The sequence below is a fragment of the Rhodnius prolixus genome, unplaced genomic scaffold (genome assembly GCF_049639745.1).
Source record: "Rhodnius prolixus isolate KJV_2025 unplaced genomic scaffold, Rpr scaffold_4, whole genome shotgun sequence".
NCBI lineage: Eukaryota > Metazoa > Arthropoda > Insecta > Hemiptera > Reduviidae > Rhodnius > Rhodnius prolixus.
The window spans coordinates 951,520-956,670 of NW_027411614.1; the positions used below are offsets into that span (position 1 = coordinate 951,520).

Here is a 5,151-nt window from a genome sequence, read left to right on the forward strand (position 1 = left end):
CTTCTTGCGGAGTTTAGATTGAGATTGCCTAGCTCCTAATATTTAACTGCTTAAAGTAAAGTGCTTAAATCAGCTGAATGGTTGGAACTGACCCGGACTAATAACGTCTCCACGTAATGCGTATAATTATAGAATATTGAATTTAACACAATTTAGATAATAGTTTTAAACTAAAAATTTAAGATACGTAAGCAAATAAGTAAGTATTAATAGCTTTTTTAAGGCTACTATTTGAATTCCAAGTTAGTCTTTTTGTCTATGAAAAGTCCAAGGTACCGCGCCAGATCTGTGCAAGAAAGAGGATTTCTGTTGAAAAGGACAGGTGGACAGGAGCTCCGCCAGAGAGTAAACGTGGCATGCAGGCCATTTCTTTGGGTTCATCTTAATCTGAGCCACTTCTTTGCCCAGGATTCTAGTATAATGTAAGAGTGTTCTGAAAAACCTGTATGTAGCTGCAGCAAGGTGGGTACTTGTAGCCAGTATGGCTGTATCATCTGCATATCTGTATAGAGTAGTTGTGAAGGGATGCATAAGTATGTCTGATGTGTATACTGTTCAGAGGACACAGCCAGAATCTAAACTTAAGTCTAATTTTTAGATTATACAATGATGTTTAGAACGCAGTACACAGTTAGATTCATGTTTCCACGCAGATGTTAGAGAGTCTAAGAGCTGGAATTTCCTATTGTTAATTTAACAGTCTACGTTTCGATGAAATTTTTTATAGCACATTACAGGAAAACTTTTATTTTTTCTTACATTTTATCAGGGGATCTAAGTTCTTTTTTATGGTGTCCTTAAGGTCAACAATGTTGTAAAGAAAGTGAACTCATAAAGCTATATGTTAATTTTAAGAGCTACAGTTTTACTAATACCTTAGACTAAAATCTACTGCAGAGTTTGTCCATTAATTGAAGACAAGAAATAGTTATAACTGCAGTATTTCAGCTACAGCAATATCAAAAAAATTTAATAAAGAAAGAGATTTTATTGTAGGCAATGTTAGAAGAAGTTCTGATACATGACACTAGATAGCTTACTATGTAGTATACAAATAATCCGTTATAATTTCCACATTTACTATGAATTCAAACCTTGCCAATATGGTGAGGAACTACATAATTCCCTCGTTTGGAAGCTTTAAGGTTAGGTTTGTGTAAAGTGTGTTGTTTGCTTCGTTTTGAATCTATTATTTCTTATTTTTCATCTTAAAATCAAACTAATACTAGTAAAAGTAAGTAGTGAAAATCATTCCAACCAATTATACTATTTCGATGTGACATAAATTAACGTTCAACATTAAAAATAACAACATTGCACATGTTATAACTAACTGCACTAGTTATAACAAAACAATAAAGGTATGATTAGCTTGTAGAATATGTGGAATTGTTTCTTTATAAACTCTTTTCAATCAGTAATTCTTATTAACTTGTTAGTTCTTTTTAAAATTCAAAAATTATCTGTTCTTACCTAAATGCATTTCTGCCAGGTTAGAGATTGCATCACAGATAAGTTTCACTGCACTAACTAATCACTGAATCACTGCCCGAAGTTAACACATCTATTCAGAACAAAGAAAAACATTTTATTATTATTTGAAAATAGTTTTGTGAAATTGTGAATCCAAAAAAAAAAAAGCAAGAACAAAATCTGAATTGGAAAGTACAAGGAGAACACATCAAATTTGATTGCCTAACAAATAATTTGGGATAAATATCATACCAAAATAAGGTAGGTTTGTAGAAACTATTTCATTAAGTAGTGCTTTGAAATAAAAAAATAATAATAATTGCAGCTTATTTATTGATAAAACTTTGGGACTTCTTGCTGTTGAATTTGAAACTAGATTGCCCTTGTTTGAAATCAGAGATTTTCACAAAAATTAAGTGATAAAGAGAAGAAAATTGATCTAGTACAAATCAGTTTTATTCTATTTCTTGGACTAGAAAACAGCGAAACACTTATTGTCAGAAAGAAGAAAGATTAAAACCTAAATCATCTTACAAGTGAATTGTGAACAAGTTAAAAATGAACAAAAATTATGGAAATGGAAACGTTCAAACTAAGGTAAGCTTTAATATAGTTTCAGAATTATGTTTTAAAAAAGTTTTATTTGTATTATACTTAGTATTGTTCATCGTTTTTTTTTTGGTGACCAATTCATAATTCCAAAAGGAACATAGAATGTAACCCAATTCCAGTGATTCTTTTTTGCTTACACACAATCTTAGATGTAACTGTGCGAAAAATATAGTAATTTTAAGTAAGTATAAGCCCAGAAAATGATCTAGCCCGTAGGTCGAAATTTTAGCAAAAAATAATACCAAATTATTACTGAAATTGGGTAATATTCTTTCTTCCTTTTACTAATTTTATGAAAATTTTCTGACTGAATTAACGTTTCTAAACGTTCACTTTACATTTAAAACACTAGCTAAAACACTTAATTTATCTTATTTAATCAATTAAAAGTTTCATTTAATGGCCGTAATAAAATCTTTAAAAAAATTGAAAGTGTATTAGAAAAAGTAGGTAAAAACCTACTTTTTGTTTCCTGAGAAAATTCCCATAAAATGTATCCCTGGTTTGGGATTAACTATTAAGGAACGAACATATTTATAGTTATTTTTAACTTCCACGATATTGAAGTTATTAACATTTCAGATAAAAAGTAATTTTATTAGAAATCACTTAAAAATGAATCGCCATATTGAATTTTTCTTTCAATCTAAAATTAAGCACTTAACAAATATTCTCTTCAGAGATTATTACAACTTACAAAATGTAATAAAACTGGAAAATAGGAAATGACTTTTCTTTTTTTGAACATAGAATTTCTGGATTTTAATTCTTAAATGTTGAATAATCACTGAATAAATTATTCTTTTTCTTTTTTTCAACCATATTGTGAATTGGAATCTCAATGCTCCAAGAATTTCTTTTAAGTTATTTCACCAATTAATCCACAATAAATTCTAACAAATTTTATATATTTTTAAACGATATTACCTATTTAATAAATTTATGAACAATTTGTTGAAAGAATGTTTAATTTTTATTAATTATTAATGAAATAATTTTACTTACACGTAAGAGATGTTCATCTAATGGCTTCCGAGAGCACTACGTGGACCAATAGGAAGCCTGTATTTTGAGATGCTGTGAACAGCATCCAATATCTTTTTACATGAATTTAATTTTAAATGTATTTTAAACAATTAATAATTTTTTAAATACAAATTAATGAATTTTATTTTTCTTTTTTGTTAAATATAAATTATTTGAGAGAATTTTTTTATAATTTTACTTTCTCGTCTTTTATTGGTACAGGACTTGGAGACACCGTGGAAATGACGTCACTCTTTGTAGAAGGTCTTGGATTGAAGTGATTTAATTCTTTTTAAGGTGAAACTTTTTTTTAAATGTAATTTGTTAATAATTATTGTTAAAAAGTTAATTTAATTTTGTATTTCATTAATAAAAGTAATTTGGCAAATTCTTAAAATAGTTTTTTGTAATGTGTTTAATGATTTAATACGAGAAATAGGTATTAGGTTCACCTAAAAATAGGGCTTCCACATCTTACCATATGGTATGTATTAGTTAATTTTTACTTTTTTTGTAGTTAAAAGAAAATGTAATTTTATACAATCAATAAAATATTTGATGAAGTTTTTTGAAAGATTTTGAAGTAATTGTCTGTTGTAAAAGGGAACGTTTTTTTTTTTTTTAACTTAGACTTAAACAACGTTTTGATTTTATACTCAATCAACTTCAGAAGAGTTGAAAAGAGAAAGAAAGTGAACAAAAAAAGAGTACAGAAGTTATAAAAACACAAAAAATAATGTAATTTGATTGGAAACAATTTTATGACTTGATATAGTTATAATCACAATTGGGGGTCTGAAAATACTGATTTGATTTTCTATTTCCAATATATTCACTTTTAATTCATTTTCCATTGTAACTGTTGATTTATTGGTTCATTTAAATTTTTCCTCCTGAAAAAGCAAACTAATTAACTGTGGCACTATTTGAAGCATGATTTACCCAAATATGTTTTTTTTTTTTTTTGTAATAACTGGATAGAAAATAGGAATAATTTTTGCATTATTCTTAGAGATAAATGGTATTTAGATAGTTCCTCTATTCTATAGGCATGAGAAGTATCTGAAATTGAAGAGCTTGGTGCAAAAAGGAGTTATCTACGAGGGTCGTTTGAAAAGTCCGTGCAAAAATAAAAACTACTTAATTTTTTGGGGGTAAACCTTTTTTATTTTTCAACATAGTCTCCTTTTAGGCTTATACACTTCGTCCAACGCTGCTCTAGTTTGTTGATCCCTTCCGAATAATAGGATTTGTCCAAGTCTGAAAAATAGCCATTCGTTTCTGCAATCACCTCCTCGTTTGAATAAAATCTTTTTCCCGCCAGCCATTTCTTCATATTGGGGAACAAATAGTAGTCCGAGGGAGCCAAGTCTGGAGAATAGGGGGGGGGATGTGAAACGAGTTGGAACCCTATTTCCATTAATTTTGCGACCACAACTGCTGAGGTGTGAGCTGGTGCGTTGTCGTGATGGAAAAAGACTTTTTTGTGGGCCAATCGAGGGCGTTTTTCTTGCAGCTCGGTTTTCAAACGGTCCAATAACGATGAATAATATGCACCTGTAATAGTTTTACCCTTTTCCAAATAGTCGATGAGGATTATATATCTCTGACTTTGCACGAACTTTTCAAACGACCCTCGTACACTTTTTTCAGAAAATGTGTATAGTGGCGCCCCCTATTGTATGTTGAATTCTACATCTTTTGGTGCATAAACGAGTCTTTTTTGCGACTTATTCTCTAGCCTAGGTTAGATTTGGAGCAAAAATGAGTTTTCTACTGCAGATAACTTTCTTTTGCTCCAAACAGAAAAGATGACGCAATCAATTTGTATATTAGGTTTATTTAATGTTTATATTAGGTAGATATTATTTATTTTTCTTTTTGACTGCCATAATAATATATCTAACATTCGCTTCGACAAGAGACACAAAATGTCCCTTTAAAGCTCAAAAACAAGAAATCTGTGGACTAAAGTACTCAAGTTTTACTGAAAATTATGATTTTGGTGCAAAAAAAAAAGCTGCAAAATAACTTTTGCTT

At 29.4% G+C, this 5,151-nt stretch overlaps 1 long non-coding RNA gene across 2 annotated transcripts; it reads left to right on the forward strand.

Annotated features, from left to right (window-relative positions):
• The first annotated feature begins 1,090 nt into the window (after positions 1-1,090).
• Positions 1,091-3,650, forward strand: LOC141455904 (uncharacterized). Of its 2 annotated transcripts, none has more exons than XR_012459524.1 (4): positions 1,091-1,361; positions 1,493-1,734; positions 1,799-2,070; positions 3,334-3,650. It is a non-coding gene; the product is annotated as an uncharacterized lncRNA (long non-coding RNA). The 2 variants fall into 2 exon arrangements; XR_012459525.1 differs by having other exon boundaries at positions 1,850-2,070; positions 3,334-3,649.
• The last annotated feature ends 1,501 nt before the right edge of the window (positions 3,651-5,151 follow it).